The following is a 24,572-nucleotide window of genomic DNA, read 5'->3' as shown; positions in this document are numbered from 1 at the left end:
GCATAATGTTGTGTTGGCCACCTATCTGCTGGTGAAATGTTTTGAGAATTAATTTGTTACATTTAAGGATACATTGACAAAGCATGTAATCCTTCATCTTTATAGGAGTGCCAAGATGATAGGCTGAATTCTATTCTTGACACAAGTAATGTCAGCATATAGGTTTCCATTTTGAATGAAACAGTAATCAGATCACTTTGAGAATCCTGGTGGAAGTTGTCAGAGGTGCAAGCATGTATCAAGTTATGAGAAAATTCATGAGTAAGAGCTGCAGATGGTCCTCCTATCTAGCTTTTAAGCCTCTTTCTGTTGGGACAAATTGGGCCCATAGTGTTTTTATGTAGTGGTCTCAAAGTGCTTGCAGAATTGCGTATCACACATTAATAATTGTCCAGAGATAACCTCAGGGTCTTCTGAATCTGATTCCACTTCTGTAGGGTGCGAGAAGAGTTTGTAACGGTCTCTGAGAGCAGGTCGACCCCTCTGTGAACCCCTAGAGGAATCCTATACAGAGGCATGCTGCCAAGGCTTCAAGGCTACCAAAACCAGTCTGTGAAAAGCTGCAAAACAACTCCTCCTGCCTCACAACACAAGCTGTGCTTGCCAAAACTTCAAGGCTACGCTGGCAGTAGGCCACTAAAAATAGTGATAAGGAATGCATAGGCAATTTTAGGCAATCTTATGTTAATGAGCTCAGCTTTATCAGCTAGTGTTAGAAGGCCTGTTACAGAGCCTCTCCCCGAGCGAAGCTCTGGCATGTTGGGTCTTCCCCCACAGGTGACTGCGGCTTCTCCGGGGCTCCCGCTGCGGGTGTCACATGCTTTCAATAAACCAAATATAGCACTCGCCTTCTGGGTGCAGCCTCGTCTCTGGGGAACCCGAGCCTGGTTGGCAACAACTTCTTATTCCACTAGACTACAAATTTTCCATATTCATGTGCTATGTGAGATTTCAGGCTAGCAAACATTTTCAGACCTCAAACAAGTTCTTTTAGGTCAGATGTTGGCTGCAAATTCAAGGAAGTTATTTTAAAAGAACTCCTTCTTCCACATCACCATTGTGCACTGTGGTGGAAACACTGGCTACAGTTACACGACAGTGATCTGTTGACAGAGGTCACCGTCAGAAGAGATTTCCTAACAAAACCTCTGTTGACAGAGTGTGGCCAGACGCAAAAGCCAACCAGAAGAGCACTCTGCTCTGTTGACAGAGCAGCTGGACTGCCCAGCCACTCTCTTGACAAAACAGGCATCCGGAAGAACAGTAGATGGGGCTGCCCATTGTCGTGGATGTCCTATCTGTTGAGAGAAGACCCCCGAGAACATCCACACAGCTTTTTTGTTGACAGATCCTGTCAACAAAATGCAAATGCACTCTTTCTCATCTGGGAGAGGCAGGAGGTTGTTGGTGGAAGTACTGTCAACAAAATACATTTTGTGTGTGGCTGTTCCACCTGTTTTTGTTGAGAAAACTGACTATTGTAGCCATATCCTCAGATGGAGAGAAAACCTGTAGAAGGCATCTGTTAAGCCATCTCAGACACTCAACCATTCTTAATTAGCTGATCTTCATTAGCAGAGATTATGATTTCACTCAGGTTGCCGTGTCTGTTTGAAAATTTGGGATGCTGTGTCAGAAAGAAAGCCTTAATGCCTTCCTTTGTTTTAAATACTGCCAGTATGTTTCAGTTATTCATAGTACAAACTGCTTCCATCAAAGATATTTAGATGATCCCTAAGCACTTCACCTAAAGAGGAGCAGGGACGGTGTGCCAGTCGATGACAGAATATATAGGTAATCACAATCACAAACTTGTTAAGAAGACTGTGGTTTAAAAAGAATCTGCTGCTGACATTACTTTACAGGTCCACCCTGAAATTAATTGAGTGACAGGAGAAGATTGTAAGATTCTTGAATTCCCCCAAAATTTTCCCCTATTGTTCCTGCCATCCTGTTTCACGTGAGAAGTGCTTTTACTGTACAGAGTTGGGTGCGAGGCAAAAATGCTAGGCAGATAAATAGCAACACACAAAGTGAGATACTGCTTTAAAAGAAACACTGAAACAGGGTGCAAATCACAGATAGAAGAGAAAGATGTACCAAAAAACAACAACAACAAAACCCCCAAAAAACAAAAACAAAAAAACCCACCATACAAAAAAAGCACTGAGTACATCAGCTTTTCCAACATCATCTGTCACCAGGTTACCTCCCTCATCCTGTAATGGCCACACATCCTGCCTGATAACCCTCTTATTAACATGTCTGCAAAAATCCTTCTTGCAACTCTTCACATCCCTTACTAGCTGCTGTTCCAGTTGTGCTTTTCCCTTCCGGATTACTTCCCTGCATTCTCCAACAATATATTTATACTTGTCCTTAGTCATCTGTCCAAGTTTTCCTTTCTTATATGCATCCTTTTAGAGTTTAAGCTCACCGCAGATTTCCCTGGCAAGCCCAGCTGGTTGCTCACCATATTTGCTTTTCTTACTGTGCATTTGGATGGTTTGTTCCTATGTCTTCAATAAGGCTGCTTTAAAATACTGCCAGTTCTCCTGAACTCTTTTCCCATTCATATTTGTTTCCCCAAGAGATCCAGACCATCAGTTCTCTCAGGATGTCAAAGTCTGCTCTTCTGAAATCGAGGGTCTGTAGGTTACTGTTCACCTTCTTTCCTTTTTGTCAGGATCCTGAAAATCACCATCTCATGATCACTGCAGCCCAAGTTGCCACCCACTCCTGTTTCTCCTACTAGTTCTTCCCTGTTTATGAGCAGCAGGTCAAGCTGCACACAGCCCGTGGTCGGTTCCTTTCATAGTCAACAGTTCACAAGGGAACAGTGCAATCAGCCTCACATCTGGCCCTCTTTTGCTGTCTTAGTGCAATGGGGCACGTACCCATTTTGCAGCTAGATGACCTGGAGTGGGACTTTCCAGGGTGAGATTAAACATGATTCAAACCCACACTTCAGCTTTGCAGTCAAGCACCTTAACCAACCATGAGAATGACTGATCCAGGGGGTCAGATCCTGTCCCAGCAGGATGTGGCTGGTCATCCCCTGGGAGAGTTTTGGATTCTCAGGCAGGAGGGCAGGGATGAACACTGCCAGACAGACGCGAAGCCCACCAGGTCACGCTCAGCTAGCTGTGGCCCATCCCATGAGGAGTCTCCTGCAGCAGAGCTGCGACAGCTGGACTTCAAGGAGCAATTAAAGGAACTGGAAGCCCAGAAACGAGAGAAAGAGCACCAGGAATGGGAGAGAGAGAAGGAGAATGAGCACCAGCAATGGGAGCATGAGCGAACCATGGTGGAGACAAGACATGAAGAGGCCCTGGGTGTGGTGACAGGGGAGAGGGCCAGGAGGCCGGGGATGGCCAGTTACTTTGAGACACATGCTCTGGCCCAGTGTAAGGACCTGGGAGACCTGGATGGGTTCCTTACCTCCTTCAAGTGAGCTTGTGAGTTGTATCAGGTTCCTCCAGGCGAATGGCTCCAACAGCTCACCCTCTTGCTGGACTAGAATGCTGTAGCAGTGCTCAACCATCTGGAAGGGCTGCAGCCCGAGGACTATAGATGGGTCAAACAGGCCCTGCTGTGTAAGTGTGGGCTGACCCCCAAGATGTACAGGAAGAAGATCCAGAAGGCACAGAAGAGGCCAGAGGAGACCCATGTAGACCTGGCCTCCTGCCTGATGCAATGCTATCACAACTGGGTGTTCAGGTCAGGAAACCAGATCATAGAGAGCCTGGTCAAGCTGATGGTGCTGGAAAGATTCTATGGAGCATGGCCCCCTGACCTGAGGATATGGCTGGAGGACCAGAAGCCAGAGGACTCACTCAGCACCACAAACTAGAGATGGGCCTAATTCAACCCCTCAGCTTTGGATTTGTGCATCTGTTAGGGTTAAGGTCCCAGATTTGAATTTCATAACTAGGACAAGACATAGCAACAATGCTCACCTATTACATTTAATCGACCTAACTTATTACAAAGCTTGGCCTATGACTTTTTCAGAGGATACAAAGGGACTCACAGGCTCAGATTTTCAAAGGTGTTTAGACACCTAATATACAGATAGGCTTGTGGTGGGATTTTCAAAAGTACCTCAGACATTTAAATGCTTAATTCCCAATGGAAAGTCAAGATACTTTTGAATTCTAGGCATGTATCTGCATCTTTAGATATCTTTGAAAACCTGACATTTGTCCCAAACTCCCTGAGGTCCCTAATTTAATAGGAGTTGGGTTTCTAATCCCCTTATCCTCACATGACAATCTGTGCTTTAGTTGATTGTCCAACGCTACAGAGAGAGAAGAATTACTGTCACCTTTAATGTTACCAGCTTCTTCCCTGAAGCACGAGGTTTCATCACCCTTTCTTAAATACACATGCTTTCAGTAGTTGTTATCCAGCCCTTCTGGAAAATCCAAGTGCAGTTATCGTTTTCCATAATTTTTATTAGTCCTCCGTGTATTGATAATAATGGCTGCATATTTAGTCATTTTAGGAGAACCCATTAAGGACAATCAAGTGAACAATTCACTTTTAAAAATGTCTGAATGCAAATTTATAAAATAATCTGTGAAAAAGGGATCTTTAGGGGACTATCAAGTAAATAACACTCATTTTTCAAGAGGGCTGCAACACTATCAAAAGAATAATGCAGTTTTTTTAAACCTATTATTCGTGCACGCATCTGATTTTAATAACTCAGACTCTGTGTGCTGTAAAGTGCTGCCAATGTCTCTGTGGAGGGAGTTGGCGACACAGAACTCCCAAATTGTACCCACAGATTTTCTAAACTCTGCTGGGTGCTTGCCAGCAATTCACTTAAAATCCATGTCTCCCTTCCCCTATTGTCAAATGGGGATAATGATATTCACCTATAATACCTTTTGTGAGGGTCATTTAATTAACATTGGTGAAATGCTTTGCAAGCCTCAGCTGGAAGTTGTACAGAAGGGTGAAATGTTATTATATACTGTACATTCAACTGTATGTGTACTCACCAAAAGGAATTTTCTGTCCTTTCCCTTTGTTACAACAGAATGGGAAAAAAAACCAAACAAACATGACTCGGCTGACACCTTTATATCACATCAATTTTCCTGTTTCTATTTTTAAGCTTGGATTTTCAGACGATACTTCTTGAGAAACTCAGATTTGATGAGCCTTCACTGGGCTTCTGTGACCTTTTTTTCTCCAATGTATATCAAAAAAAATCTATATGGAAAGCAGAGACTGCTCTGTTTCTAAACAAAGCTCCATGCACCTCCAGCTAGTGTCCTGCAACTCTGTGCAGGTAGACTGTTGTGCTGGGAAAGGCAAAGACACAGATCAGACCATGAAATATAACAGAGATACTGCCTCTGTAGTGTTCAGATGCTGTGTTGTTCACAGTAGCTGAAAATAAGAAGATAGTGCACAAGCACCTCTGAAGTGAGAAATTTGTCAGAGTTTTGCTAGCCCCAGGCTATGTCTATATGTGCACGCTACATCGAAATAGCTTATTTCAATGTAGTGACATCGAAATAGGCTATTTCGATGAATAACGTCTACACGTCCTCCAGGGCTGGCAACGTCGACGTTCAACTTTGACGTTGGGCAGCACCACATCGAAATAGGCGCTGTGAGGGAACGTCTACACGCCAAAGTAGCACACATCGAAATAAGGGTGTCAGGAACAGCTGCAGACAGGGTCACAGGGCGGACTCAACAGGAAGCCGCTCCCTTAAAGGGCCCCTCCCAGATACAGTTGCACTAAACAACACAAGATCCACAGAGCTGACAACTGGTTGCAGACCCTGTGCATGCAGCATGGATTCCCAGCTGTGGCAGCAGCAGCCAGAAGCCCTGGGCTAAGGGCTGCTGCACACGGTGACCATACAGCCCCACAGGAGCTGGAGAGAGAGCGTCTCTCAACCCCTCAGCTGATGGCCGCCATGGCGGACCCCACTATTTTGGTGTTGTGGGACGCGGATCGGCTACATGTGCCCTACTTCAACGTTCAACTTCGAAGTAGGGCGCTATTCCCATCCCCTCATGGGGTTAGCGACTTTGACGTCTCTCCGCCTAACATCGATTTCAACTTCGAAATAGCTCCCGACACGTGTAGCCATGATGGGCGCTATTTTGAAGTTGGCGCCGCTACTTCGAAGTAGCGTGCACGTGTAGACGCGGCCCCAGATACTCAAAATTCATGTCAGGCTCACAAATCATTATGTTTTAGAATATGCATATTGGGTTCTTTTGTTTTAGTGACCTCCTGGTTTCTTAGCATTTAGGAGTCACATTTTTAATTTTCCTGTCTGCTACCACACAGTCTTCAAGCTTATCTGAAGTCAGGGATCCAGCTTGCAGGTGAGAGGCATCCTGCTCTCAATGCCTGGAGCTCAGAGAACAAACCTTTTCTCATGCTGGGTAAGAGAAGTATTGGCTGATGGGGGGCAGAGTCTGATGGCTTCATTAACTATATACATTGCAGAAAAAATTGGCACTGAATCAAGACTGCAAATATTTTTAAACAGTTTTCTTTAGATGACCAGGCTGCTTAGGTCTGAATGCTGATCATTCTGCCAGCTAATTCATGCTGTAAGAAGCTGACAATATTCATAAACGGTTTGCTTTCCTGACTGAGCTATGTACGACATCCAAAGTCATATCTAATGCCCAACAAATCTCAGCCTCTCAGACAATCCTGCATGCACCAACACGAAAAACACCACAGACAGCATTAAATCCCAGAGTTACAAATTGACCAGACAGCCACACACTTCTTTGGAACTAGAATTATGCAATCAGGCAACAGCAGAGATTTTGAAAAAAAAAATGCAATACAGTGCTGTGTTAAACTTGCACTTGTGTGTCAGCCTTACCTCAGTACCTGGGAAAATAAGGGACGGGATCCTCAAGGAATCCATTTTGGAGCACTTGGAAGAGGGGAAAGTGATCAAAAGTAGTCAACATGGATTCATGTTGGGCAAGTCCTGTCTGAGCAATCTGATTAGCTTCTGTGGTGAGGTAACTGGCTCTATGGACATGAGGAAGTCAGTGGATGTGATATACCCTGACTTTAGCGAAGCTTTTGATACAGTCTTCCACAACATTGTTGCTCATAAGTTAAGGAACTATGAATTGGATACATAGACTATAAGATGGACAGAAAGCTGGCTTGACAGTTGGGCCCCAGGAGTAGTAGTCAATGGCTCAATATCTAGATGGTGGTCAGTTTCAAGCAGAGCACCTCTGGAGCTGGAGTTGTTCAACATCTTTATTAACGACATGGATGAGGGACTGGATTGCACCCTCAGCAAGTTTGCGGATGACTCCAAGCTAGGGGAAGAGGTAGATACATTGGAGGGTAGAGCTAGGATCCAGAGTTACCTGGATAAATTTGAGGATTGGGCCAAAAGAAATCTGATGCGGTTCAACAGGGAGAAGTGTAGAGTCCTGCACCTGGGATGGAAGAATCCCAAGCATTGTCATAGGCTGGGGATCAACTGGCTAAGCAACAGTACAGCGGAAAGGGACCTAGGGGTTATGGTGGATGAAAAGCTGGATATGAGTAAACAGTGTGCCCTTGTAGCCAAGAAGGCCAATGGCATATTGGGGTGCATTAGGAGGAGCATTTCAAGCAGATCTAGAGAGGTTGTTGTTCCCTTCTATTTGGCTCTGGCAAGGTCACATCTGGAGTATTGCATCCACTTTTGGGCCCTCTATAGAGAAAGGATGTGCATGTGCTGGAGCAGGCTCAGCAAAGGGCAGTAAAAAAGATTAAGGATCTGGAGCACATGACCTATGAGGAGAGGCTGAGGGATTTGGGCTTATTTAGTTTACAGAAGAGAAGACTGAGGGGTGATTTAATACCAGCCTTCAACTTCTTGAAGGGGAGCTCTAAATATGATGGAGAGAAACTGTTTTCAGTGGTGACAGATGGCAGAACAAGGAGTAAAGGTTTGAAGTTACAGAAGGAGAGGAGTAGGTTGGGTATTAGGAAAAGCTACTTACCCAGGAGGGTGGTGAAGCACTGGAATGCATTGCCTTCAGAGGTGATAGATTCTCCATCCCTGGAGGTTTTTAAGTCCTGGCTCGACATAGTCCTGGCTGGGATGACTTAGCTGGGGCTGATCCTGCTTGGGGCAGGTGGCTAGACTCAACGATTTCTTGATATCCCTTCCAGCTCTCTGATTCTATTATTCTATGATTCTGTGAAACTAAAACCATGAAAAAGGAAATAAAAGGAAATTATAAGAAACTATTTGACAAGGTATAGAAACCATTACTGTGCCTATTTCATTAATGATAATTAAAAGCAGCATTTTTCTTCTGCATAATAAAGTTTCAAATCTTTATAAAGTCAATGTTTAAAGTACAACCCTAATGTTTTGTTTAGAGTTATGAACATATCAGCATCATGAATAACCCCCATCCCTAATGTGTTTTTAACTCTGAGGTTCCACTGTAAACCCTTTTTTGCAAAGAATGAAAAAAATGATTGGTGGAGTTACACTACTGCAAAAATTAGAGAATGGACATTTGCTGTTATTATTAATGTTATAATGGTGCCTCCAGTCCTTAATCAAGAGCATGTACCCTGTGTACTGGGCACTGTGCAGATACAATGTCCCTCTCCCTGTTCTTACAATCTGAGTAGACAAAACAGTAAAAACAATGGAAAGGAAACAGAGGCACAGGCATATGCAAAGAATCACGCAAGTTCATAAAGCTAGTAAATTGCAGAATCAGTAAAGAATCCAGGCTTCCTGATTCAGTGTGATACCCACTATGTGGCACTGTCTCCTAGAATCATAGAATTCTAGGGCTGAAAGGGACGGTAGGAGGTCATCTAATCCAGCCCCCTGCCTAAAGCAGGATCAATGGGATCTCCTGAAAAACCAGGAAGTACAATCAGACTCTGAAGCCTGTAATTCAGGCCCTTCTAGACTATTTGCAATAGTCAGCTCTCCCTAGACCTCATCATGCAGTGCAAACATACATCAGTAGAACGACATCACTTAAGAGTGTGAATCCCCCCACCCAAGTGACACAGTTATATGGACCTACCTCCTGGGACAGTTTCTCCTATCATGGCTGAAGCCTCCCACAGAGATGGATTAACTACTCCAACAGAAGCAGCTTTCCTGTTGGCATAGCAGCACCTTCACAGAAGAACTACAGTGGTGCGGCTGTGTCGCTTCAGCCCTGTACGTGTGGAAAAGCCTGTGTAACACTTTGGTTTCTGCTATAGCAAGAAGCACTCACAATTTCCTTCTGCTCTTATCTACTTCTCACCAGCTTCTCCCTCCCACTCTTTCTTTGTTATGCACAAATCACCTAAGCTGTGGTTACTTCGCTCTTCCAGAGCTGTCTCTTGGTCCACTGTCTCCCTCTTTACTCCTTGAAGAACTTGATGCTGATAATCCATGGATCTGAACCCCTTCGCCTCTAGCTTTATTAAAATGGAGATAAAGGCTTCAACACACCAACCTCTGGGTAACCAGCCACTATTTTGCCATTGTCATTTTTTAGCCTTTACATGATCTTCCTCTATCTGGCTGCCCACCCTGTCGCTATGTGATGGCCTCCTATCACTCACTCTCAGCTGCTGGTACATTTTGCTATTTTGCCTTTAATTAGTTAAGCTAATTAGCTAATTAAAGGCAAATTAATTAACTAAGGTAGCACTGTTTATTAGCCAGGGGTTTAAGAGTGGGAAGACACAGGCAGAAAGGAAGTGATGGTATCTCGAGGGCAGAGCTAAAGGACAGGAAGCTAGAGCAGATGGAGAGATACTGAGAGCTGAATTTCCATCTGAGTCACTGCAGCCAGCTGTTTTGGGACTGGGAGAAGGCTGGTTATAATGGGAGCAGAGCAATGGCTAGCCAGCCCACTCAGAATCTGGGGCCCATTGTGTTAGCCACTGTACAGACGAAAAGACAGAGCCTACCCCGAAGAGCTTACTGTCTAAAGAGACAACAGATAAGAGGGGAATCAATTTGCCCATGCTCTCATAAAATAAGCCAGTGGTAGAGCCAGGAAGGGAAGTCACAATTCCTGAATCACAGTTTGGTGCCCTGTCCTCTAGCCTATGAAACTGAGAAAATCTAGGGGTACATCTCACCCTCTGTCTTAAGACTCAAGCCTGCAGACACTGACACATGTGCACACATTTAAGCACGTATAAGGTTCCACTTAGGGAAATCCTGGCCCCAGTTAAGAGAATGTTAAAACACTGATTTCAATGAATCTGGGATTTCACCCATCAGTGCCAGTTGTATTGCTGATGAGTTTAAAGCCAAGCATTTACAAAGTGGACAGGGGACTGCAGGCAGGAGTTTTAAGAGGGAGAGAAGGAGATCCCTCCACTGAGGAGGCTGTGTGGTGAGTATACTAGAGTTTGGTGAGTGTTTTCGAATTCTGATGGCAGGAGATTTCAGTTTCACTTACTGTGGCAGTTGGGATTGTGTGTCTGGGAGGGCTGGATCCTTTGTTCCCTGCAAATAGGGGAGTTTTAAGAGGGAGTTTGATAGAGGTGATGTGACAGAGGGGTTTCCACTATGGGTAGGAAGACCTGCAACATCTGTGCCAGCACTGCTCCTGATTCCTTCACCTGTGCCTGTAGACAGAAAGACCTGCTGACCAGGGATACCTCCACCCAGACCCTGGTGTGGTTTTGCAGAGACTGTGACTTACAGTTCCCACTTACTGAAGTCCAGGATGAGAGGGGATTATGGACCTTATGGAAGGTGTCTTCTGGTGGAATCTCTCAGGAAGCAGGTGGGAGAGCTACAGGAGGAGGTGGCTAGGATAAGGAGGGTCCATATCCATGAGAAGTTCTTGGACAGCGTTCATGTGGAGACAGCTGAGGTTAAGCTAGCTGTCTCACCACAAAAGAGTACTGACACACCATCCGTGGAGGAGGCGATGGCTCAGTGGGGGATACTGGCAGCTGGTCATTTCTGGCATTAAGCAGTGTTCAACTCCTGCTCCCAACCCTCCCACCATGGTACTGGGAAACTGTTATGCTGTTCTGGATACAGGAGATAAAGGAGATAAAAACTACCCCCTACAGCAGAAGCAGAGAAGCCTTGTACCGTAAAAGCTGGGAGGTCTGCTGCCACCACTATGGGGAGGAAACGTAGGGTAGTGGTGGTCAGAAAGTCTTTTCTGAAGGGAGATGGAGGCACCCATCTGTCTTCCTGACAGGCCCTTTTGGGAGGGATGATGACTGCCAGGAGATGATATCCAAGACATTACAAAGGTGTTGTTGAGGATTATCTGACCTTCTGACTAACACCCCATACTGTTCACCCATGTGGGCATGAATGATACTGCAAGGCGTAACCTCGAGCAGATCAAGCATGATTACAGGGCTCTGGGAATACAGATGAAGGAGTTGGGAGCACAGGTGGTGTTCTCAATGGTTCCTGTCAAAGGTAGGGGCCTAGGCAGAGACAAGGGCATCCGATGAATGCCTGGCTGCGGGGATGGTGTCGTCAGGAACAATCTGGCTTCTTCGACCACAGGATATTATTCGAAGAAGGACTGCTAAGTGAAGATGGGGTTCACCTTTCAAGGAATGGGAAGGCCATATCTGGATCAAGATTGGCTATTATTTAGGGCCCTGAAGCAAGCTATACTGATGTGTAGGAAGAATAGAAAGTATGGCAAAAGACTGCCTTGGTTTAGCCAGGAGATCCTTCATGATCTCAAAATCAAAAAGGGGTCATATAAAAAGTGGAAATTGGGACAAATTACAAAAGGATGAACACAAGCAAACAATATGTGTATGCAGGGACAAGATTAGAAAGGCAAAGGCACAAAATGAGCTCAAGCTAGCTAGAGCTATAAAGGGTAACAAGAAGTCTTTCTATCAACATCTGAGAAACAAGAGGAAGATTAAAGTCAGGGTAGGTCCACTGCTCAGTGAGAGGGAGGAACAATATCAGGAAACTTAGAAACGGCAGAGGTGCTTAATGACTTCTTTGTTTTGGTCTTCCCCAAGAAGCCTGATGCAGAAATGCCTAACATAATGTATGCTAGTGGGAAGGGGATAGATTTAGAGGGTAAAACAGAAAAAGAATAAATTAAAAATTACTCAGAAAAATTAGATGTCTGCAATTCACCAGAACCTGATTAAATGTATCTTAGAATACTCAGAGTATTCTAAAATACTAAAATAATTCTATGTGACATACTGTATGCCAATCAAAGTCCTATGAACAGAAGCATGACATTTAAGCCAAAGTAAGCTTTGAGCTTAACAACTTACCTGATTTCTTCACAGTAACTATTTAAATATTAATTTAATTGAAAAATCATCTACATTTAATCTAGGTTCTTACTGTGGAAACAAATTTTACAATATCTTTGCAGCTGAACTTTCAGTGTTACAAATGCAGATATATGCACAAATGCGCATGTTCAAACATATGCACTCCTAGAAAATACACAAATATCAAACCATCAGGCCCTCATCCTGTTCTCCAGGGATGTTCATTCCATCTTCCCATCCCCATTGCGGTCTGGGAGCCCAGGAGTGGCCTACCTACATAACCAGGACCCTAATGGTCAACTTCCCCACTCCAGAATGGTTCCCCACAGATCAGAATCTGTTCAGCATGGTGAGTTTCCATAGGACAATGGCGACTCATTCTGGAGGTGGGTGGTGGGCCTCAGGTTCATGTTCCATCACTGCAGGGCAGGTGCAAGCTGCTCACAGAACTCAAGGGAGGTGGCTTTCTTCATCTGGAAGCTCTGGAGCCATTGCTGGTCTCCCTAGCACTCCAAAACAATGTGGTTCCACTGATCCAAACTAGTGTCCAGATGTGGACTGGTTCCGGCAGGCAGCCTTGAGCTTGTGATCAGCTCCCACAGATGCCTGAGTAGGGTCTGCCACACAGGCATGAGGTGGGGATGCTTTGAGATCTGGGAGTCAGTCTGGAGCAAGTAATCCATGGCCCTACACAGGAGCAGCAGGAGGTGAAGACCGGCTGTGAGTGCGGTGGTGTTTTGGAGCAGGACAACCAGAGCACGCAGTGGGAATGATTTGCTGTTCCTCAAAAAGGCAGGCAAGCAAGCAGGAAAACCTGAGAAATAGCTGTTGGGGGGTGGGGGGTCCCTTTAGGCACAAGCCTCAGATAGCCTCTGGCAGCAGCTACAGAAAGCAACTGCTGACCTGATGCCCTGCCTGAACTGCTTCCACATGGGCTTAAAAGTGGGTTAGCATCCAGTAGGTGTGGATACTCTACCTGAAATACCAAAATGCTGTTTTGAAATAATTATAAATGTGTGGACACATTCTTTTGAAATGAGATATTCTGAAATAGCAATTTTGAAATATACTATTTTGGAACAAGGCTACAATGTAGATGTAGCCTTATACACCACAGGGGCAGCAAACAAATGGGCCTTGATGGCCCAAGAGAGCTGTGGATCAGCCACCACCTGGGCAGTGCAGTCCCAGTCTGATGCAGGGCAGAAGTTGTCAGGCAACCAGTGCAGCCACCACCACCCCAAGCAAGGCCTGGGGAGCAATGCCAGTGGCTGGGCAGCACAGTCCCCCACCTTCTCTGACAGAACCTGGAAAGCAACCATTCCCACCCACTGCCCTGAGCCCCTTACCCCCTGCCCTTATCCCTCCAACCTCACTCTCTGGCCTGAGCCCCACACGTCTCCAGGACCCTGCCCTGACTCCTGCACTGGCCCACACCCTCAGTCTCTGTACCAAAGGACCTGGGCAATGACACTGCATCTTGAGACGATTGCTCCTCCTTCTGCCATCTGTCACCACTGAGAACAGCCCCACTCAATCCTCTTTGGAACCACCCCATCAGGTAGTTAAATGCTGCTAACATATCCTCCCTCACTTTTCTCTTCTGTAGACTAAATGAAACCAAATCCCTCAGCCTCTGCTTGTAGGTCAAGTGCTCCAGCTCCCTAATCATTTTCGTTGCCCTCCACAGAACCCTCTCTAATGTGTCCACAATCTTTCTATAATGGGGTGCTCAGAATTGGACATCAGATGTGTCCTCACCAGTGCCAAATAAATGGTAATAATCACTTTTCTTGATCTGCTAAAAATGTTCCTCCAAATGCAGCCTAATATGCTATTAGACTTCTTGACCACAAGGGCACACTCTTGTCTCATATCCAGCTTCCCCTCCACTGTAATCTCCAGGTTCCTTTCTACAGAACTTCCATTTAGCCAGTCAATCCCAGACTGTACAATTCTTGGGATTCTTTTTTCCCAAGTGCAGGACTCTGCCCTTGTCCTTGTTGAACCTCATCAGATTTCTTTTGGCCCAATCATCCCATTTGTGTAGGTCACTCTAGACCCTACCCCTAGACTTCAGCTTATCTATCTCTCTCCCAAGCTCAGTGTCATCCACAAATTTGCTGAGGTGCAACCCTCTCCTCATACAGGTCATTAATAAAACTTTTGAACAAACCCAGCCCTACAACTGATCCTTGGAGCACTTTACCTGAAACTGACCATTAATCAGACATCAAGCCATTGGTCACTACCCATTGGGCCTGACCATCTAGCAAGCTTTCTATCCACCTTACAGTCCATTTATCCGATCCATATTTCCTTAACATGTGGGCAAGAATTATGGGTGAGACTGTATCAAAAGCTTTGCTAAAGTCAAGGTAAATCACATCCACTGACTTCCCTGTGTCCACAGAACCAGGTACCTCAACATAGAAGGCAATCGTCTTGGTCATGGACAACTTGCCCTTTGCAAGTCCATGTTGACTATTCCTGATAACTTTCCTCTCTTCCAAGTGATTCATAATGGATTTCTCCCTTCCAAATGTGCCTTCTGCTGCTGGCTTTCCGCGCATGGGTAAATTTCAGCCTAAATGCATTGACTATTTTTTACACTGGTCACCCATAATTTTCAATGACATGGTGTACTCATCCTTTCCAGAGTATTAAATAAATGAGGGTTATGTCTTTATTTGGATCATAAGAACATAAGAACATAAGAACATAAGAATGGCCATACTGGGTCAGACCAAAGGTCCATCAAGCCCAGCATCCCATCTGCCGACGGTGGCCAATGCCAGGTGCCCCAGAGAAGGAGAACAGAAGACAAGTGATTTATCTCCTGCCATCCATCTCCTGCCCTTGTTCTGAAGGCTAGGGCACCATACTTTACCCCTAGCTAATAGCCATTTATGGACCTAACCTGCAAAAATTTATCAAGCTCTTTTTTAAACCCTAATAGAGTCCTGGCCTTCACAGCCTCCTCGGGCAAGGAGTTCCACAGGTTGACTGTGCGCTGTGTGAAGAAAAATTTCCTTTTATTAGTTTTGAACCTACTACCCATCAATTTCATTTGGTGTCCCCTAGTTCTTGTATTATGGGAAAAGGTAAATAATTTTTCTATATTCACTTTCTCCACACCATTCATGATTTTATATACCTCTATCATATCGCCCCTCAATCGCCTCTTTTCCAAACTGAAAAGTCCCAGTCTCTCTAGCCTCTCCCCATATGGGACCCTTTCCAAGCCCCTAATCATCTTAGTCGCCCTTTTCTGAACCTTTTCTAATGCCAATATATCTTTTTTGAGGTGAGGAGACCACATCTGCACGCAGTACTCGAGATGTGGGCGTACCATAGTTTTATATAGGGGAAGTATGATATCTTTTGTCTTATTATCGATCCCTTTTTTAATAATTCCTAACATCCTATTTGCCTTACTAACTGCCGCTGCACACTGCGTGGATCAAGTTCTGTTTTTGAGAAAGAGGCAAGTTATAGAGATGCACAGACTGAAAATGGTAACCAGATTATCAGAGTTAAATAGGAGGTATGATAGATTGCTAACATGTTGCAAGGAACATTTTTAAAGGAACGGTGCAATTAACCCCTCAGCAGCCAAACGACAAAGGAGAGTTAGTAGGTTACAAATTGTTGTAATGACACAAAATTCCTCTCTCTGTTGAGGCCGTGATTATTGGATCTGGCAGAGCTGTGAATTTAATTTCCTGACCTTGTCTTTTGAGGGAGGTGTTTTGGTCTCTATTGAGGATGAAGGCTGAGAGATCAGATATGGTGTGATTGCTTTGTGAAAAAGGAATCAGAGGAGTAGTCATATCCGTCTCTAAGCCCACAAATAACAAGCAGCCCTGTGTCACCTCAAAGACTAACTAATGTATTAGGTCATGAACTTTCATGGGTAAAATACACTTCATCAGATGTATTTGGAGTTGAAATACAAAATCCAGGGTTTATATAGAAAGGGAGAGAAGTTACCTGTCTTTTATCATTCTGCAGTAAGAGTTAATTTGAGAATTTAGTGAGTGTCCAATTTCACCTACCTTCTTCTTGTAGCAGCATTGGATAAGGTGTACCACATGTTGTAATAGGCATGTGTAAGTCTTCTGGGCACTGAATAGTGTGGTTAGGGAGTGTTAATCATAGTAGTGGTGGACCAATGCCTGCAGATTTTGTGTCTCTGGGGCTGTGGCCATGCTACCCTTCCTTTTCAGAAGGGGCATGTTATTGAGGGTTTTCAGAAGATGCTAATGAGGCACTGGCAGGAATATGCTGCACCTCATTAGCATAATGGCAGCCACACGTGATTCAAAATTGACACTTTTGAAATGCATGCCGCCTGTGCAGCCAGGGGCCATTCGAACGGACCCCCTTATGTTGAAAGCCCCTTCTTCCTAAAACCAAATAGGAAGAAAGGGCTTTCAGAATCAGGGGGTCCTTTTGAAAGGCCCCCGTCTACACAGGCAGTGGCATTCCAAAAGCAACACTTTCGAATTGTACATGGCTGCCATTATGCTAATGAGGTGCTGCATATTCATGTCAGAGCCTCCTTAGCATCTTCCAAAATCCCTCATTAACAGGCCCAGTCCGGAAGGAGGGCACAGTGTGGCCACAGACTTGTTCCGGTTTAACAAAATCACCCTAGGATGCTGGGGTTTGGTACAGTCAGAAATGTAAATGAATTAACATCTACAAAGGAACAGAGTTACTACAGTATCATAATGTCCTGACACCATGATCTATGTTAGTCTGTAGATATCTGTCTCACGTGAACTTGGGTTATTTAAAACTAGGCAGGACAAAGTGTTAGAAAACATACTGTAGGAAAAAGTCCTTCCCTGGCAGAGGACTAGCTGATCTAACAGGTTTTCTGTATATAACTTTTGTTCCTACCATGTCATTTGTCACACCAGGCAGTGCATATCACCATATGCGTACATTAGCACACCTCCAAACTGAGTTACAGCAATGAGTTATTTATGTAACTCCTGAGGTAAGCCAAGGAGCAGGAGACTGGAAAAGTATGTGCCGTGAAGTCTGGGAGAGCAATAGCGAAAACCGGGGCAGCATATTTTACTAAACACATCTGGATATCCCATAGTAAAGCCATTGTTTTGTTCTCCCGTTGTCTTGGTTTTAGGCCCCGGTTTAAAACACCATGGTTACTTAGCCAAACTTTAAGTATGAGTTTAGGGAGAGATTCTCAAAGGCATGAATGGAAGTTAGACAGCACCCTACTTCCATGGCCTGCCAATGGCTTCTGACAAGGTCCCTGTAACTCTGCATGGGACTTAGCATATGCCTGACATTAAACACATGGTTATGTGCATTGCTGAGAATAGTTTCTACTGAGATCCTTATCATGAAGAGTTTCACTGAATATCACTTACCAACTGAACCAACTTTGTCCTGCCATTGGTGATTCTAGGAGGATGGACAATTCATGACTGAATGCACATTACCATGACATCAGCCTTTCATGGATTAAATCTTTGAAGACTTAAATGAGGTTTATTTTTTTAAACCATGTTGAAGACCATAGGATGAAATGTTTAAAACATATCACCCCAGCCTCCAGTATTATCAATTCTGACTGATGAATTTGATTACCTTTATCATCAACTTTTCATGCACTGCAATGGACTTGGCGAAGATTAGCACACAATGACAGTATTTTATTATCTTCATCCTCAGACTTCTCAACATTCACACTGAAGAATAATTTTCCACACTTTATCTGGACAGAAGCTGCATTAATTTAACTTGCATTAACCTTCTAAGACCTATCAGATTAGACTGGATACATTTCACTTGATAAGAATTTAACTCAAGTTCATTCTTTGTGGTTCTCCAAGCAGCCAAGTTCTGTAAGTGTCATATTAATCATGATCAGCCACTTTGCTTTGGAATTTCAACTGGGATAGTGGTTTTTAATCATAATTTTAGTTCCACAATTATTGGCCTATCTTCTTTATGTCTGCCTTGCTCATTTTTACTCAATTGCACTTGGGGAATATTCTCAATGGTGACAGGTGGCAGAATAAGGGATAATGCTCTGAAGTTACAGAAGGAGGGAAGCAGGTTGGATATTAGGAAAAACTACTTCACCAGGAGGGTGGTGAAACACTGGAATGCATCACCTAGAGAGGTGGTGGAATCTCCGTCCCTGGAGGTGTTTAAAGTCCCGGCTTGATATAGTCATGGCTGGGATGACTTGGTTGGGGTTGGTCCTGCTTCAGGCAGGGAGGCCGGACTTGATGATCTCTTGAGGGCCTTTCCCACTTTGTGATTCTATGATTCTATATTTGGGATCAGAACTTTTCAGTTTTGAACACATCTCAAGTCGAAATACAGTGCAATTGGCTCCTATTCAAATTCTTATCTGTCACTGGCTTATCTCAGCACCTTACCCCATTTCTGTTATTAGAGTATTATTCCCATTTTACAGAACAGTGATTTGGAGTGTTGCCAAAGGTCACCAAGGAGAGCTGTGAATCAAAGCTATGTTCCCTGAACACCAGCCTAATTTCTGAATTAACCCACCCCCGACAGAATTATCTCATTAACTTGTCTATTTTAGAAGACAGAGGGCTTGCCAGCACGTCCCCAACTTCAAAGGGGGCATGGTAATGAGGGTGATGGGCGATTATGAATGAAGTGTTGCAGTGCAATTTTGAGGAGGATGGTCACTTTGAAGTAGCGCGGGCACTTCAAAGTGCCCGCAGCTACACACATACTGGCTTTCAAAGTTTGGCACTTCGAAATTACTGCAGGGGAGAATAAGCCTAATGAAGTGCTGCATATTCATTGCAGCACTTCATTAGTACTCTCCCATCACCCTGATTGTCTTGCCCCCTTCGAAGTAGGGGGCAAGTGTAGACCCAACCAAAGTGTGGAAGTCAGCCACAAAGAATATGACAAAGAAGGAAACAGACGCAAATTACAAAGGCCTTAACACTGAGAAGAGATGTCTGAGATAATATCTTTTACTGGCCTGTCTGATGTTGGAGAGAGAAGCTAGTTATATAGCTCACATGGGCCTGAAGCAAAGCTCTGTGTGAGCTCGAAAGCTGGTCTCTCTCTCACCAGCAGGTACTGGTGCAATAAAAGACACCATCTCACCCATACTCCAATATCCTGGGACTGACACAGCTACAGCAACACAGCATACAATGGTTCATTAGATTCATTTTAAGACTCCTTTCCCAATACATTCTAGTCTGATTGGCACAGGAAATACCAGTCACACATATAACCAGACATGATATCATGCATGCAATATCTGAGGACTTAAAGGATAAGTGGACTACGCTCAGCAGCAACCTGCTTCAGGTGGAGACAAGAATAGGTTACACTTATCAGACACCAATGGGCGTTGAGCCCACGGTTATTGATGACGATGATGGTACTCTTATTAAGATGTTTCCATCCATAGCTCTTGAAGTACTTTACAAAGAAAGTCACTATCATGGTTCGATTTTTCATAAACAGCTGGGAAACAGATGCCAGATGATGAAGTGATGTGCTCCTGGTCCTCAGCAGCAGAACCAGGAACAGAATGCAACCTGGGGAAGCCAAGTTTAAAGTGATAATCAGTAAACCATGCTACCTCCCATATGTATGCCATGACTGGCAGTCATGTACACAGCTTAACATAAAAGCTAATTGTTGATTTACCCAGGCCTGACAAAACCACTGAGACAATGTTCAGTGTATGGGAATCTATGGTGCATGCTGGGGTTGGCATCTGGTATCCTGCCTCCAACAGCATGGGCATGTTTAGCATCACTACAGAAGCTTTTGTCCACCTCCTTTACATTTACTTCTTTATTGTGTTTCGTGCTTGTGCTTACCCCCTTTGGAGCCTTCTACTGACACACAGCCAAGCAAAGGCATCTAAAAAAGAGGGGAAAACCCCTCTTTCTTCCTGGGAAAGGAGAAGTGGGCCTTGAGGAAGTGAGAGCTAGTTTACAAGATAAACCTACCATATGGCAATAGCTGAAAACACTTTCATGGACCCTGGCTATATATTCCTCGCTGTGATATTTTTTACTCCAGCTTTGTTATGCTTGTGGGACTCATGAAAAGGGAAATTCATACCGCTGCATTTCTGCTCTGTATGCCTATGGGTTGACAAAACTGAGAGGCACAATGGAAATATGGGCAATTGTGGCCACTTTTGAAATAAAACGTCTCAAAGGCAACTTAGGAGATTTTTAAGCAGCTCTTAGTTTTCACTTCCTCCCTGCTGCAAACACAGTTCCTGACAATATAATCCAGTGAGAACCTAGAAACTATTGGCAAGGTGCCTTATAATTGACTAGCAGAGTTTACGTGGCTGGAACAAAAGAGCTAATTATGTGGCAATCAGTTATTTGAAGAGAAACACGGTTTTCCCCTTTAATGGCTTCACAAACACCAGCAAAGTGGAGTGACAATGCAACAAGAACAAAAATATAAAGACGCACATTATATAAAATGTCATGGGTGCATGAATACCCATGCATCATGAAGGAGAGAATTATGAGAAACAACTTGATGAATGTTGCTGTTTAATCCTGGGAAATGGCTCCTTTCCAAGAGCTGTGGAATGAAATATTTCATGTTGGTCTCAGGCTACTGCTTCCCTTTTCTCTGCACTGAATGGAGCCATTATGTTCTTAATTATCCAGGCTGTGTTTGTCAAAGTCACTGGAGCAAGTCAAGAGCAACACCAGATGGAATAAAAGTATGTAAAGCACAGGGTTTTCACAGAAACCCTCTTTCTCATAAGAAGAGCCATAGTGGGTCCATCCATACTGGTCCATCTACCCCAGTGTCCTGGCCCACCCACCCCTGGTCCCAAATAGGATCCCAGTGTCCTGTCTTCCAACAGTGATTGTGTCAGATGCTTCATAGGGGGTCAACAGACCAGGGTAGTTTATTTAGTGATCTATCCTCTATGGTCCAGTCCCAGCTTCTGGTAGTCAGAGGTTTAAGGATGACCACAGCATGGGTTTGTTCCTCACCATCCTGGCTAACAGCCATTGATGGACCTATTCTTCATGAACTTATTTAGTTGTGTTTTGCACCCAGTTGTATCTTTGGCCTTCACAGCATTCCTGGCAATGAGTTCTACTGGTTTGAGTGTGTGTTGTGTGAAGAACCGCTTCCTTGTGTTTGCTTTAAACTTGCTGCCTGGTAATTTCAGGAACACCAGAAGCCACAGAGGGAGAGTGAGGAGCTTCAGCCTTTCAAGAGGGGGGTACTTGCTACTGTTGCAGCCTGGAGGAGGTATTGGGGGAATTGTCTGGGAAAGTGGCCCAGGAAGAAAAGCTGCTGCACCAAGGGCTAAGGGAGTCAGCCTTACCCCCGAGCAGTCACATAGGGTCCCTGGACCAGAACCTGGCATGAGTGGGTGGGGGCTGGATTCCCCCCCGGCCCCCCCTCACCCCAGCGAGAGCAACTGGGCCCTTAAATGGGACCAGTGGTCTGAACAGAGGCCAGAAGCCCAGGAACAAGACTGACTTTGTCACATAAAGGACACTGGCCTCTGGGGATGGGGGCAGGGCTGCTGTTCCATGTCAAGGCTCCTTGGTGATGGGGGGCTCCAGCTCCAGAGTGAGGCACCAGGGATGGGGACTCTACATCTTCTAATGGGGAGGCACAGAGAAAAAGGGTAGTGGAGAATAGGAGCTCCAGAACCCCCTGGTGTGTATGCAGGCAGGTGTGTTTCAAAGCCTCCTGGTAGGGGTAGCGAGGGAATGAGGCAGCAGATGCCTCCATGAGGTGTGGGAGGTGGGGGAACAAGTCAGCTGACCTGTGGAGGGGCTCCCTGGCAGTGGGAGCTGCCTCCTCTCAGTGTGTGGCACAGGGAAATAGGCAGCCATGCCATTATGGAGTTTGCCAGCAGCAGGGGCTGCCATTGTGGGATGCCTGGGAATGGGGCAGCTGCCCCACAGAGGAGCTCCCCTGCATCAGGAGCTGCTGCCACAAGGAGCAGAGCTCCAAGGAACAGGACAGCCACCCAGTGGAGGTACTCCCTGGCGGAGCTGCCACCCCAGGACACAGGGTGCCAGGGGATAGGAGCCCTGCAAAACATTGGATAATTTGACCATTCTCTTTAAAAAGTTGGGACATCTGTGAGACAGGTAAATATGGGCCTATCTTGGGAACAGAAGGTCACCCTGTCAGGCAAGATCCCCAGCCTCTGGCCCAGCCCATACTCCAGCCCTCCTCCTTTAAGGCCCTGCCCCCTAACCACTGTCTCCCTCTTTTCTCCCTGCCCTCCTCTTTCAGACAAATCCCTGAACCCAAACATAGCAAATGACATCTGGGGGAAAAAAAAACCTCTCTTCAAAAATGTCTTTGGAACGTTTTTCCAGTGTGCACCAGATTGTGTCAACTGGACATGCAGAAGGTATTTAATCAAAAGCACTAAATTTGGGAATAAAAAATGTCAGTAGCTGCGTCTACACGTGCACGCTACTTCGAAGTAGCGGCACCAACTTCGAAATAGCGCCCGTCGCGTCTACACATGTCGGGCGCTATTTCGAAGTTAACTTCGACGTTAGGCGGCGAGACGTCGAAGTCGCTAACCTCATGAGGAGATAGGAATAGCGCCCTACTTCGACGTTAAACGTCGAAGTAGGGACCGTGTAGACGATCCGCGTCCCGCAACGTCGAAATTGCTGGGTCCTCCATGGCAGCCATCAGCTGGGGGGTTGAGAGATGCTCTCTCTCCAGCCCCTGCGGGGCTCTATGGTCACCGTGGGCAGCAGCCCTTAGCCCAGGGCTTCTGGCTGCTTCTGCGGCAGCTGGGGATCTATGCTGCAGGCACAGGGTCTGCAACCAGTTGTCCGCTCTGTGTATCTTGTGTTGTTTAGTGCAACTGTGTCTGGGAGGGGCCCTTTAAGGGAGCGGCTGGCTGTTGAGTCTGCCCTGTGACCCTGTCTGCAGCTGTGCCTGGCATCCCTATTTCGATGTGTGCTACTTTGACGTGTAGACGTTCCCTCGCTGCGCCTATTTCGATGTTGGGCTGAGCAACGTCGAAGTTGAACATCGACATTGCCGGCCCTGGAGGATGTGTAGACGTTATTCATCGAAATAGACTATTTCGATGTTGGCTGCACGTGTAGACGTAGCCAGTATGTGATATAACCAGAAGTTTCTCAGAGATGTGTTTGCAAAAAGTTTGTAGTAAGAACAAGTCAGTTGTCCTGCTGAATACAACATTAAATACTGCAGAATACATGGTTCAAATCTTCTCTGTTTTACATTTTCTTAATCTGTATTTCTAAGCTAATTTTGTATTTTCAATATACTTTTTATGCCTTCCTAAAGTAATTGTTCTTGATTGCTACATATTTAAACTCACTGATACAAAAATATTTTTAAATTAATTAGTCAGAGCTGTTTAGTGTCTTTATAACAAAGTTCACTGCTTTTAGAAAGAAAGGGAACATTAATCTATTAATAATTGACATTAATATAAACAATGACATTAATTTAAACATGTATCTAATTTATTTTGTAGGATTTTCATAACACGTTTATGAAATGTTGCTTTAAAATATATAAATAAATATAAAAAATAAAATATTTAAAATGTGAAAATGTTTCCAAGGATTTTTGGCAAAGCAATAGATTTCATATCTTAGTAGGCTACTGATTTTGGTGGAGGGTTCTCTTAAAATTAGCCCATCAAATAGTCAGAAGTAAAAAATATTTGTCCACCCATCTTGAAGAAAAGGAATGTTGTCTAAGGCTGTCCTCAGCAGGGGAGTGAAACAAGAGTAGGGATGGATAGAAAGGACAGGAAGACTTTGGCATTAAGTTTTTGTACTACAGCAATTAAAATTAGACTGTGAATTTTAGATAAGGGTGGTCTTTAGAAGAATTTTTATTTAAAAACTATGTCTGAAGATCCAAGCAGTTAAGAGTAGAGCTGAATACTCAGACTGTGCATCTACATATCTATGCAAAAAGTTTTTAGATATGTGATTTTTATGATACAACCACAAACTTATGAAATATTGAAAGCAAATTTTAAAGTAAGATTAAGATCCTGCAATGCACTACTGGCTTTCTCAGTATTTTGAGGGTTGGCATATGCCTGTTAAATGGTTTTAGTTTGTACTTCATGGCTCTTTCAATGTTATGCCAATACGTCTTGAAAGATGGAAGTGTTTTCATTTTTAAGTTAACAGATACACTTCTGGGGGAGGGAGGGTCACCTGTCTGTGAGCTCCAACAGCCTGTTGTAGAGCCTTCAGGAACTGTCCAAATAAGGGTAGGAGACACA

The sequence above is a fragment of the Carettochelys insculpta genome, chromosome 24 (assembly GCF_033958435.1).
Source record: "Carettochelys insculpta isolate YL-2023 chromosome 24, ASM3395843v1, whole genome shotgun sequence".
In the NCBI taxonomy this organism is placed as follows: Eukaryota; Metazoa; Chordata; order Testudines; family Carettochelyidae; genus Carettochelys; species Carettochelys insculpta.
Note: the sequence above shows the minus strand (reverse complement) of the source record.